General features: G+C 33.9%; 1 protein-coding gene and 1 pseudogene across 1 annotated transcript in view; one reads left to right on the forward strand and one right to left on the reverse strand.

Moving 5' to 3' along the window:
• Positions 1-15000, forward strand: part of LOC145279827 (uncharacterized) — a 289465-nt gene that overhangs the window by 127436 nt on the left and 147029 nt on the right. The gene's annotated exons all lie outside the window — the stretch shown is intronic.
• LOC145280301 (uncharacterized) lies at positions 1729-12751 on the reverse strand (annotated as a pseudogene).

The raw sequence follows: 15000 nt of genomic DNA on the forward strand, positions 1-15000 counted from the left end.
CCTCAGATATGACATCCATGTTCATATTACGAGTACACATTTTCTTTTTATTGCTTTTGTTCCTAACAAAAAACATCGCCACTTCAAACATAAGGGGCCGCTATTTGGGATCATGTCTAGCAGGAGACTGTAAAGAGTTGAGCAGCGAGATGTCTGTTCATATTACGTTTAAACTTCTGCATACTAGTCAGGGAAGCAGGAAACGGAATGGAAATTGAAAAGTTTAGCAGTACGCGGTAAGATACTATTAGAATAAAAGGACTTCTAGCATCTAGGGACCTCAACAGCGAAGGGGTGTGATTTTGCTTCTTGTCGGGTTATCGGGGATATGTACGCATTTGGATCATTTAATAAATTCTAATAGATCAGACTTCGAAATATTTGAAAACAATCACATCTGTACTTAGTGCATGTTGCACTGTCCGTCTAGCGGATCATCCACTTGTGATATGAGTGTTTTAGCAATGGGAAATCAAGTACAGTTTTTTTGTTTTATTTTATTTATTTATTTATTTATTTATTTTAGTCTTTGGTATGACTCGACTGAGGACTGAACCTTGGTCTCCCAGCCTTTTAGCAAACACTTTAACTATTATGTTATGTGGGCCAGTTTCGACAGCAAATAGCTTAAAATGTTTGTTATGCTGTAAAACAGACACAGCAAACTGTTCGTATTTTGAAACGCACGATTAAATGTTGAATACTCTGAAGCTTGAAGCTGTTATTTCAGTTACTTTCGGTTATATCGCTCTAATAGAACAACCAGACAGAGAAACTGTAGATAACTGTTTTATTTAATAGTGGAATAAGCGGTATTTACAAATAGTAGGTGTTAGTTACAAGTCTATGTTACTGGAATACGCACTCTTATGCGCGATCTGCACACCTTTTTTTTTATATCTCCGGGTGACCGGAAGTCTTATGGTATGAGCCACGTCACAATCTTCAGATTAGACACAATGTCAAGTGTTGGTTTGATGAAAATGTTTCTGTAGAACGAAATTTAATCGAACATGACACCCTGGTTTTCAGTCCGTATCATCAACCACTCAGCCACAATCATCATATGGAGTTCGAAGTCTTATGGGGACTTTTGTAGGCAGTGTCAATTTCACAGCACTCGTCAAGATTCAAGGCATATTGGAAGCCCCTGCAAAGACTTACATTCCCAGGTGGCAGAGAACGGAATGGTAATCTTTTAGAATGGTTCATACCTTACAACACAGCTGGAGAAGTATGCTTAGACTTTAAAGGCCATCAAGTAATTTGACCAATTTTGAGGTTATCTGGAATAGATATTAAAATATTCTAGACCATCCATGACCTGTTGAGTCAACGTTGTTACATTATCCATTAGTGTGGAGATTTTTTGCACTTAATCGATTGATATGGTAAATAGAGAGCTGGATAATAGTTACCAACTGATTTCAATTGAACGTAAATTATAAAGAGTTTATGGATAAACTTTTCAGACGTCGATTACGAAAAAATAAAAATAATTCCACACACTACTGCTCATTCTAATGCTGCTATTTCGAATGAATCATATGATTGCTGTTGGCATTTGTTTCCCCGGTATCTTTCTAGATAGAATTTTCTGTAAAGACATCGGTTACATATTGGATGAAGATTGCCAACATCTCTAAGAAAGTGTTTCTGCAGCATGAACTGTACTCGAATTTGGTACAACTAAGTTGCCAGTTCATGTTATTAATCACTTAGCCACCGTTACCTCACTGATGATGATGATGATGATGATGATGATGATGATGATGATGATGATGATGATGATGATGACGACGACGACGACGACGACGACGACGACGACGATAATGAACTTTTGCATAAAACTCGCGAAAGCCGCAGCTATTCGTTAACCTGCAAAATCGCAAGATTTTCCCTCCAACATAGAAAGCAGCAACACTCAGTGGTTACATGCGAAGTCGGCAACGGTTTGGCCAAGAACTGATGAAGGAATGGCGCGGAAGTAACGTTTTCACTCTCACTTCACTGATTTGCGGTTCGCACAAGACACGTCTTTACAGGCAGAGGGAAAGACGACAAAGGAATAGTTGATTCCAATTCCTCCTGGATTTTCCCCCAGAGTCCTGTAAGCCGGGTAGTTCTGACACTACTACGTTACCACTCCTCCATACTACGATGAGAGAGAGAGTTAAACTTCGGAGAATGCTTTTACTGTATAAAGCTACATTTATATCATCCGATAAAAAATCCTTGTTGCTATAGTGATTGACTATTATTTCTCTCACTATTACTTATCTCACTATTACTTCCCTCACTATTATTTCTTTCACTATTATTTCTTTCACTATTATTTCTCTCACTATTATTTCTCTCACTTTTATTTCTCTCACTATTACTTATCTCACTATTATTTCTCTCACTATTACTTCTCTCACTATTATTTCTTTCACTATTATTTCTCTCACTATTATTTCTCTCACTATTATTTCTCTCACTATTACTTCTCTCACTTTTATTTCTTTCGCTATTATTTCTTTCACTGTTACTTCTCTCACTTTTATTTCTCTCACTATTACTTTTCTCACTATTACTTCTCTCACTTTTATTTCTTTCGCTATTATTTCTTTCACTGTTACTTCTCTCACTTTTATTTCTTTCACTATTATTTCCCTCACTTTTATTTCTTTCACTATTATTTCTCTCAATATTATTTCTTTCACTTTTATTTCTTTCACTTTTATTTCTTTCACTATTATTTCTTTCACTATTACTTCTCTCACTATTATTTCTTTCACTATTATTTCTTTCACTATTATTTCTCTAATTATTACTTCTCTCACTTTTATTTCTTTCGCTATTATTTCCCTCACTATTATTTCTTTCACTATTATTTCTCTCACTATTATTTCTCTCACTTTTATTTCCCTCACTCTTATTTCTTTCACTATTATTTCTCTCACTATTACTTCTCTCACTTTTATTTCCCTCACTATTATTTCTTTCACTATTATTTCTCTCATTATTACTTCTCTCACTTTTATTTCCCTCACTATTATTTCTTTCACTATTATTTCTCTCACTATTACTTCTCTCACTATTATTTCTTTCACTATTACTTCTCTCATTATTACTTCTCTCACTTTTATTTCCCTCACTATTATTTCTTTCACTATTATTTCTCTCATTATTACTTCTCTCACTTTTATTTCCCTCACTATTATTTCTTTCACTATTATTTCTCTCACTATTACTTCTCTCACTATTATTTCTTTCACTATTATTTCTTTCACTATTATTTCTCTGATTATTACTTCTCTCACTTTTATTTCTTTCGCTATTATTTCCCTCACTATTATTTCTTTCACTATTATTTCTCTCACTATTACTTCTCTCACTTTTATTTCCCTCACTATTATTTCTTTCACTATTATTTCTCTCACTATTACTTCTCTCACTATTACTTCTCTCACTTTTATTTCTTTCACTATTACTTCTCTCACTCTTATTTCTTTCACTCTTATTTCTTTCACTATTACTTCTCTCACTTTTATTTCTTTCACTGTTACTTCTCTCACTATAATTTTTCTCACTTTTATTTCCCTCACTTTTATTTCTTTCACTATTATTTCTCTCACTATTACTTCTCTCACTATAATTTCTCTCACTATTACTTCTCTCACTATTATTTCTCTCGCTATTATTTCTCTCACTACTACTTCTCTCACTATTACTTCTTTCACTATTATTTATGTCACCATTATTTCTCTCACTATTGTTTCTCTCACTATTACTTCTCTCCCAATTATTTCTCTCACTATTACTTCTCTCATTATTACTTCTCTCATTATTACTATTACTTCGATGCTTCTTATTCTCTTTCTCTAACCACTTCTTGTTTCCCTCGCTCCTACTACAATTTAATACCGTAAATAAGTAAACAATATAATCAGAACTCCGTTATTATGAGTCAATTCTAAGCATTTCAACGCACTGGTTAATTATTCTCTCTGCAAAAACGGCAAACATTTTTTTAGATATAAAGATAAATATGAAAGATATAGATAGATAGATAGATAGATAGATAGATAGATATGGGAAGAAAGGGATGAATAGATGGATAGATACTTGTGAAGCCTCTTATTTTTAAACTCAAACTGTTGAAGAGCTACGAAGATGAGAGTAGTTCCACGAAAACGATCGATTTTTTGTGTTTCAGAAGTTGTTTATTTACATAGTCACCATCATCCTCAATACACTTGTGCCAGTGATGAACGATGGACATGCATACGCGTTAGGATCGCGCTTTGTCATACGAGAGTCCTTCCTTAAGTAAAGTCTCCTATTTTTTAATTAAAATAAGAAGAGCTTCGAAGAGCTGGTAGTATCATTAAAATGAGCGACTTTTTGTGCTTCAGACTTTATTTTTCAACATAATCACAACCATTCTCAATGCACGTTTGCCAGAAATTTGATGGCGCATCCCTGCTTCTAACGAACGTCCTTGACGAGTTGCTTTTTTAGAGTCCCACATCGTCAATATCTGCAAGAGAACTATGAAACTTTTAGGTCATAAATGCTTAAGTTCATTCGCCATAACAATGCAGTTTGCAATCCCCTCTTATCTATTTGGACGGAATAAAATAGGAGGCATTATTTTTATGATATCATTCGTAGATAGATAGATAGATAGATAGATAGATAGATAGATAGATAGATAGATAGATAGATTGATAGATAGATAGATAGATAATACTGCAATACTAGTAAATGAATAAACCAAGAGAAATGAATACGAAGGCAGCAGTTAATTCAATTAAGCATCATTGTTTTGTTTCCATCTTAATCCACCGCAAAGAAATGATTCAAATGATAATTTATTTAGCAGCCAATATTCAAAAGCAATCACTCCAACCGCCTTCCGTAGAAATCATCAATTCCGAAGATGGGAGAATGTTTTCTGGAAACCACTTTTCAAATTAATCAGTGGTTGCCATACCATGCAATCATGTTCTCTTTGCCACAAACGAGAAAGATTACATTTCAAAATACAGAGAGCACAAACTTCGAAAGATATATATATATATATATATATATATATATATATATATATATATATATATATATAGTAATTTATAAAATATATATGGCGATTAAGCTACACTGAATATTCTGCGTTTCATCCACTGTAGGATTCGTCAGGCTTATGCAGTGGATGAAACGCAGAATATTCAGTGTAGCTTAATCGCCATATATATTTTATAAATTACTAACTAGCTCTACCTACGTATTGAGCACTTTTGAAGTAAATACTTAAAGTTTACGCATAAATCTATACTTTCGTATATTAAATTTGTGTGAGTAAATGAACTAGTTATATATATATATATATGTATATATATATATATATATATATATATATATATATATATATATTGCGAAATAGGCTTATGCAAATGCTAAGTCAGTTTCTATTTAACAATTTTAGTAAAGGCTTTTTTTTTCATCCTCATATAAATGAATTCTCTTTTGTCATTATAAACATTTTAGAAATCGGATTATGTAGGTGCTAAGTCTGCGATAGGTTAAATTTAATATATTTTTTTTCTTTCCGGGAATTTAAACTGCATTCTTTATTTTTATTTTTGCATTTTTTTATTCAAAGCTTCTTTAGACTATATATATATATATATATATATATATATATATATATATATATATATATATATATATATGCTAGCAAAAGTATCCGTCGTTGACTGGGTTCAAAAACAGCCTACAGAAAATGGACTCCGATTTATGAAAGTATGATAGGTTATGAAAAGGAAGACTTGTAAAGAGATAGCTTCGAATTTGGGGGTATCAAAACCAAAGCAAAATATGATGAAAGTAAAAATAAAATAGATAAACCCCATAATTTATTATACCATACCTGTTCACACTGAAACACTTATCACAATATTCTGTGGATCTATATTAAAAACCTTGTTAAACTTTGTGACATATTTCCATTCTATGGAGGTCAGGCGCGAACAAACACCCCATAATTTTATTATACCATATTTCTTCAAACTGAAACATAATTATCAATATATACTTACGCAGATAGATATAAAAAAGTCTTTATTAAAGTTTGTGTCTATTACCATTCTATGGGGACCAGGCGCGAACGCAGACCCCACAATTTTATTATACCATCCCTATTTAAGTTAAAACATACTTATCAAAGTATTATGTACATCCATATCAAAAACACTTATAAACGTTTCTTTTAATTTTTACATTTTTTATTTCCATACTTTGTAGACCAGGCGCATACGCAGACCCCACAATTTTAATCAATCATCATTATGCCAGATCAAACATACCCATTCCTGTGTCTCCATACATCTTCTATCAATATATGTGATCAGTTTTCTATTATAGTCAACCATATAGGAGCCTATTCGTAACCAGACACACACACAGACGTTCAGCTTTATATTATAGAAAAGATATATATGTATATATATATGTATATATATGTGTGTGTACATATATGCATATATATATGTATATATATGTATATATATGTATATATATATTTATATGTGTATATATAAGTATGTATATATGTATATATATGTATGTATGTATATATGTATGTATATGTATGTATATATGTATATATATGTGTATGTATATGTGTATATATATGTATATATATATATGTATATATGTATGTGTATGTATATATATATATATATATATATATATATATATATAATTATTTACTATAATAATAATAATTAAATACCTACAGGTACCTAGTGTTTCATCCTTTTGGGAATCATCAGTGCAGGGTTTCACGATTAACACCGGTCGATAGATTCGAACCCGGCAACAGAAGCCATCTCTGGCTTCATTGGCAAGGACCTAATCCATTCGGTCACCGTTAACCGCGAGAAATACTGTTGAAATTTAAACATTTATTTTTTAAAATGGTTTTAACGTTTGTCAGAATGATCTAATCATTATATGATGATCTGCTCATAAGAGCTAAATTGACCGACGTTATTTCAACTGTAAAGTGCTCAACGATAAGAACCGAGTTTCTTAAAGGGACTGACATACTTATTTACTATAATAATTAATAAATACCTACAGACGCTAGTGTTTCACCTTTCGGGAATCATCAGTGCATATATATATATATATATATATATATATATATACTAGCAGAAAGGCCCGACGTTGCCCGGGATTGAATGATGTTCCATACTTTAATTGTCATCGAAATTGGTGAAAATTACCAATTTTTAAATCGGATCGATACATTGCCTGCTCTAGTTGGAGATCCACTGTGGTGTACCGAGAAGAAAACATCACATGCTTTCACAAAGTGAATTAGTCCATAATACATTGTAGTCTACATTGCACTGTAGAGAACCTACTGCTGATTTTATAAAATTATTTTATATAATGGTTTTAAAGTTTAAAATTCCAAAGTCAAGCTTCAATTGTGCTCTAAACAGTAACATTTATTTCGAACGCACCTCTCTGTCTTATCAAGGAATCTAGATTTGAATTTATTAAAAAAAAAAAGATATTGCTATATAATGGCTTGAATTAAAGTTTAGAATTTAAATCCAAGTATCATAGTTCAGTTGTGCTCTAAATAAAAACATTCATTTCGAACGCGCCCCTGTTTTATCAAAGAAGATATTGTTTGTTTTATACGCCGGGCCCTTGTGCTTGTGCGATGATAAAACTTCTCAAATGCACTTGTGATGTTAAACTTTATAAGGTGTTAACTTTGTTCAAAATCGCATAGTTACTTCTTTAATCGGAATTTTCGATTATCGATTATCGATTAACGATTTATGATACGTATCAGGGCGTTTCATACAAAGCCTAAAAGCACTGAATTACATTTGTGTGAAATATCATAAAACCTGGCCCTGGCGTTTCGGAGTACAGCGGGAACGAATTCACTTACACATACAAAATGTCTTTTATATATATGCCAATATATTTAAGTTGGGGTGTTTTTGACAAAAACAAAAGCAGCAAAGTTGTCAACTATACAGAGAAATAAATATAAGAACGTAATATTTATTTAAAATGTTATAGAAGGTCAGAAAAGATCGGTACCGTCGGTTTCAAATCCGTCTTAAGGGGGCCAAGTTATTATTGAAAATATATCGAATCCTTTTCAGCCTCTGTTTATCAGTCGTACATGCACGGAAAACTCCAGTTCGTCTGCTCAACAGCTATTCGGGCCTTTGGTATATGTAGACAGAAGGGATTCAATGACTCATATATCAACCCAACCTCTTTATCAAGCTCACAAAAGCTTACACATTAATGAGTCAGGCGAACAGACACGAACCACTACTAACAGCTATACACACACTAGTAAGAACAAGGTAAATCCAACACACACACATACACATTGCCACGCTACCAAATGCTCACATAGTATATTACTTGTGCATATCTACACTATGAACATATTAACGCATACATTTCTTAGCCATTTTCATTTACAAAACTTTGTTTATGTTTTAGGTAGCACTAAGTGGTAACCCTTCTATTCTCGCATTGTTTCATTTATTCCCATTTTATATGCATACCTATATATATATATATATATATATATATATATATATATATATATATATATATTTGTAGCCATCGACATACAGTCCTGTTTCGTTGTATCACAACTCATCAGTGCCGCTAGACTAGCATCTCTCCCAAGCCAAGGATTAAACCTAGAACCGTCGTGTTGACAGTCGGCAGTTCTCCCACTTGACCATGGAATCGAGGCCAGTAAATAATTCGTCGGAATGTCTATTTAAATAGACACCCGCCACCACTTTTATAATGCTCAAATTCCCTGTTCATAAACAAAAAAAACAACGAGCTTCGCATTTTCAACCAATTAAGTAGCGGGTGAGATCATTTACGATAGTGCTCTACCCAAAAAGGGGGGCTTATATATATATATATATGAATCAAGAAAAATATTTTTAACAACGCAAACTATCAAGATAGTAAAAGATCTACCTGTTTAAAAGGAGCAATTAATAAATTAAATTAAAAAAGATAAGGTATAAAAATTGCTTAGAACTATTGAAATATCAGATCACCAAGGAAAGTAGTAAAAGAACCTCTTTAGGCCATGGTATTTCGAAGCTAAATGCTCCTCATCAGAAGAGTAGAAAAGCCGGCATTATAAAAATATATGGATATACAAATAAAACCGGTTTCAGAATATTTAGATTAGAATTATAAAAAAAAAAAACAGGTGGTAAAAAATAGGGTCTACTAAAAAGAGATGAGAATAAAAATCCAAGACTTGTGGTAGAGGAAAGGGTAAAAACAAGAATAGAGAAAAAAAAACTGAAAGAAGAAGTAAAATAGAAAATACCTGTAAGAGAAAAAGGTAAATAAGATTTAAAAAAAAAAAAAAAGAAATAGAAAAATTTAAATAGAAGCACGATGGAGAAAAGTCGAAAACTCAAGCAAATAGTTCAACAAAAATATTTCGGGTAGTCATTTTATTTTGCGGACTGTTATCCTCATCTTCATAGTTGTTGTTTCAGCACATTTCGACCAACTCATCATCTGGCCTTCTTCAGGTGATTAACCGCGATGGGACAGAAATGCTGAATCTTGTAAATGTATCCTCAGTAATTACTGCCCTCCATAGTAATCGTTGTCTAACCACGTTTTGGTCAACTAATCCTCTGGCCTGTATAGTGAGACGACAACAAAGGAAGGCACTAATTCGCAGGCAAAATTACCATAAAACGAATTCTACATGTAAACAATCGACCCGTAAATCTCCTGCAAGTAAACTGCATAACAGTATTCTGTGTATACGCGTGTAAAAAGTGAAGAGACAACAAATTGCCTGATATTGAAAAAAAGTGAGAAATTTCAAGAGTAATCGCCCTTAGTAAAAGAGTTAATAATTCAAACTAAAATAAAAACAATCGTTAAATTTAAACCAGCGGAAGATATTTTGAAACGCAGTTTTTCCCCGAACCTGTCACCCCATAAACTGGAAGTTCCACATTTACGGGACTACTAGGAAACAAAGACAATATATAGACACGTACAAAAAAAAAAAAAAAAAGAACAACAACAACATCAACAAAAAACAAATAAATTGCAATTTGAAAAAAAAAACAACACAAAACAAAAAAAAAACAAGAAAACATACAGTCACCATTTCTTGGGATTTTACACAATTAGCCAACTAGTAGATGGTGTGCAACAAAAAAGAATACCGGTTTTCATTAAACGGAAGTGGAATCATGCCGTTTTTTTTTCTAGGGCAACAATTTTATCGTTCCACCCTGAATATATGAAGAAATGACATAATAAAACAAAATTTACTTGCTCTGTAAATTTATTATAACGAATTGTCCCAACAAAGTAAATTATTAAAATGTCTCTATCTGGGGGCGCGTCTAATCCACTGGGAAAGATGCACACTCAGTCTTCGTTAAGACACGCATCTAGGAGAAGGTTAAATATGTTGTATAGTCCTCGATATGACCGTAAACTATATCCTACGGTGAGGCACCAGCTTGCGGGCTTTGGGGAGTGTGGAGCCACCCTTTAATTGCCATTGCTCCCAGGTCCACTCTGACCCGGAGTGGTAATACCTTTTAGGGTTCCAACTATAGGTTAAATAGAAACCGACTTGAAAAAATATATATAGTCTATTAAGAAAATTACTTTAAATAACCTGAAAAGGGTTGATATGCCATAAAACAAAAACAACCAACTATGCTGTATATCCTCTCTGCTCTGTTCTGTGACAACCATTGCAACGAATGAGATTAGCAGTTGTACCAAAAAGTGTGGTGTGGATTTGCGAACAACTTAGTTGTTGTGGCAGACCTCATACGCCAGTGCCGATTCAGGAGAGCTGTGGTTGATATTGCGCAACCCTTGCCTCATGATTACACGCGCTACAGCCCCTAAGGGGTATCCTTTGTCTTTCAAGACTGAACGGAAGCATGGAACTGCCTCTTTTGAGTGAGTGAGTGAGAGAGAGAGAGAGAGAGAGAGAGAGAGAGAGAGAGAGAGAGAGAGAGAGAGAGAGAGAGGGCAATATATTTCGTTCCATATGATACCAATCCTCCCGGAATTTCCTTCTCCTTTTTTTTGTGTACTATCTATTCAGTCGTTATATCATGCTTCTAGATGTTAACTCCTACTTGGAGGGGTCATTCGTCATGATATGATCCTCACAACCGTTAACTTCTCATTTGAGGTCAGTCTATGTAGCTCGTTTACCATATCATCCTCGCAGCTTAGCAAAAATATGCGAAAATTCTTTGTCTTTACTTTATCTCTTACCTCTACTCTCCCCCACCCCCAGAACTGAAAGACTTGCGGCTTTTCCATAATTTTGACTTTCCTATATTAATTAGAATAGTGTGAAACAGATCATTGTAATTGTGTTACTAATCCCTGAAGTTTAAAAAAACGTATTTTTTATCATTATATTTCTTTTCTCGAGTTGTTTATTTCATCTCTTCGTCCACAGAATATACAGTTTTTCTTCATATTATTATTATAGTAGTAGTAGTAGTAGTAGTAGTAGTAGTAGTAGTAGTAGTAGTAATATTTTGTGATTTTGTGTCTGGCTATTGTTATTGTCAATTTTATACTAATAGGCGGATCATAACAAATGAACATAAGCTATCAGCATCTTGTTTTCTCAGTCTTCCAGCATTTTCCGCAAGATTTTGGTGGTTCCCAACGAGGCAGTCTTTTGAAGTACTCCAACATTGCAATAGATCCCAATTTTCTCAATTCACTTGTCAAATCCTTTGTCACACTCTCCAGGGATCCATCGCAATAGATACAACTTCTACCAACTTCCACAATTTTTTTATCTCCCTTTTCAAGTTTTGCTACTTTTTTACCTTCTCCTTTTCTTTTTCCTCCACATCCACATCAGCTGGCACTGCTATCTTAATGATTATTGTCTTGTGTCCTCCTCCCCCCAAACAAGACCGAAATCTGATCTTCTTTGCTTCAATAATATTATCACATTGGAGGTTCATATTCCACAATAATTTTACATTATAACTCTTTACCACCCTGTTCTGGAACATGCTCGTATCATTTTTCACTGCGTTCCAACCTTCTTTTCTTGCATATATCCCAATAGAGCTTTCTCGCAATATTGTCATGCTGTCTCTTGTATTCCTTTTGAGCTAACTTCTCACTACTGACGAGGTGTTGTACATTCTCACCTTTCTATCTACATAGTCAACACAGGGGACTTTAAACCGTTTTATCAATGTGATACTTTACATAATTTGTTCTGAGTGCTTGCTTCTGCGCGGCACATATTAGAGCTCCTGTCCTAACCTTCAAGTCACATTTTAACAACCATCGCTAGATTTTTCCCTTGTCCACTTTCTTAATATTTCAGCTGTTTTCATTATTGTTGTTCGTTGTATTTTTCCAGTCATTCCTCTGATTCCAATTTCTCCCATGCTTTTTTCAAAGTTTTTCGGGGTTGTTCCTATTGTTCCTACATATATATTATATTATTTTTATTTTCTTCATCTTCCAAATCCCTTTCAGCTCTCTGGCTAACTGTGCATTTGCCCCGTTTCTCCTTTTCTTTGATACTCACCCTGTGCTCAGCTGGAATAGCAAAGTCTACGATTTGAAAGGATTTTTATTTCTTGTTAATTATTACGACATCTGATCTTCTTGCTTGGGTGGGTTTATCAGTTTGTATGTCCATGTGGCATAGGAATTTGTGATTCTCGTTTTCAAGTACTGTTGCCGGCTTATGTTATTATTATTATCCCAACGGATGTTTACTATTGATTTCTCGCTAGCAATGGCCATTGGTCTTAACTGGAATTTGGATGCCTTCCCAAGGTTTCAATAATCTTCGCACTCATCCAGTGGAGGTCTGGTTAGTGCTCTTCCCCCTAGGCAATTTCATCCTTCTTATCCTTTCTCGACTCTTTGGTGTGGTTCCAATCGATTCAAACACTTGTTTTATTTTTATTTTATTTTATTTTATTTTGAGGTGTAGTTAACTAACATTTTGTGGTTTCCGTTTTCTTGGTTCTCTGTGGTCGTAATCTGTTTTTTGTTTGTTTGTTTGTTTGTTTGTTTGTTTGTTTTTTCTATTGCAGTATTTGAGTTGCTGGTTAGTGTTCGCAGATTCTGTGGATTGATGTTCACATTCTAGGGATTTTCTCAAATTTTCAGCCGTTTTGATTATTGATATTCGTCGTATCTTTTCTGCCTTCCCCTGATTCCAAGTTCTCCCATTCTTTGTATTTGTACCATTTGTCTGAGTGTGTAAGATGCAGTTGCTTACATTGTTCCCAGTGTACTGCCTTCCCCCACCTGGTCATGTCTATTTGTATATTCTTTTCGGGCTAGTTTGATGATGATGATGATGATGATGATGATGATGATGATGATGATGATGATGATTGTTATTATTATTATTATTATTATTATTACTATTATTATTATTATTATTATTATTATTATGTTATAGTGTGTGTGTGAGTGTGTGTGTGTGTGTGTGTGTGTGTGCTAATAAAACTTTCTCGACCATAATTATTATTATTATTATTATTATTATTATTATTATTATTATTATTATTCGCTAGTAATTTTCACATAGATTAATATCAAATATTTCTCCTTAAGAACAACTCGGATGTTCCCTAGATTCTGAGTGACAACAAGTTTCCCCAGATTTCCAGTAATCACCAACTCTTTCGATAACCTTTGCAGATTAGCTTGCATTATCGCAATAGCAGATTACCATTAGTTTCTCATTGGTAGCGACTATTGGTCTTCACTGAAATTTGGGTGACAATAAGCCTCCTCAAGGTCTAAGTCCTCTTCACACCCATCCAATGTAGGTTCGGTAAGTGCTTTCTCTTTTCGGTCTTTCTTTGACTCTCCTCTCAGTGTGGGGAAGGTTATGGTGACAAAAAAAAAAACTTGGGAAGCGCAGAGGGGTTACCTTACAATTATAGAGTTTCAGTTTTCATGATTCCATGTGGTGTTTCTTTGCGTTTTACATCTGTAGCAGTTTCTACATGCCCGTCTTGCGCCTTTAGCTCATGTGTATTAGTCTCCGCATTAAAGAGTTTTCCTTAATATTTCAACCGTTTTCATTATTGTTATATGTTGTATTTTCTCAGCCATCCCTCTGATTCCAATCTCTCCCATTCTTTTTTTTTTCCAAAGTTTATTGATGTTGTTCTTAGTGCTGCTACTATTAGTGGTGGTATCTTGACTTTCTTCATATTGCATATCCCTTTGAGCTCTCTGACCAGTTCCGTGTATTTGCATATTCTTCTTATTATTATTTATTCACACAAGCCATTGTCAAAAATTGATCTTTGAGAACAACTAGTAGTGTTCCCTGGAAGCTGAGTGACAACAAGTCTCCCCAGATTTCCAGTACTCTCCAACTATTTCAACAAGCTTTTCAAATTAATTTGCGTTATCACAACAGCCGCTTACCATTGATTTTTCGTTGGCGCGACCATTGGTCTTCACTGGAATTTTGGTGGCAATAACCCTCCCCAAGGTCCCAGTCTTCTTTGCACATCTCCAGTGGGGGTCTGGCTAGTGCTTTCTCTCCTCGGTCTTCCCCTCCTCCTTGACCCTCATTATTTGGTGTGGTGCTTGTTTATGGTGACACTCAGGAAAAAAAAAGGTGGGTGCGGTTTCTGCATTTGTACAGTTTCAGTTTTCAGGAGATGTTACTTTGTGTTTTGCATCTGTAGCCGTTTCTGCGTCCAGTTTGTGTGTAGTTTATGTGTATGGTTAGTCTCCACATTCAAGGGTTTTCCTTAATATTTCTGCAGTTTTCATTATTGAAATTCGTGTTTATTATTATTATTATTATTATCATTATTATTATTATTATTATTATTATTATTATTATTATTATTATTATTATCATTATTATTGGCTCACAAGATTTCACACACGTCTTCAAAGATCTCC

Source organism: Euprymna scolopes, chromosome 7, assembly GCF_053919585.1.
Source record: "Euprymna scolopes isolate OS-2025 chromosome 7, ASM5391958v1, whole genome shotgun sequence".
NCBI lineage: Eukaryota > Metazoa > Mollusca > Cephalopoda > Sepiida > Sepiolidae > Euprymna > Euprymna scolopes.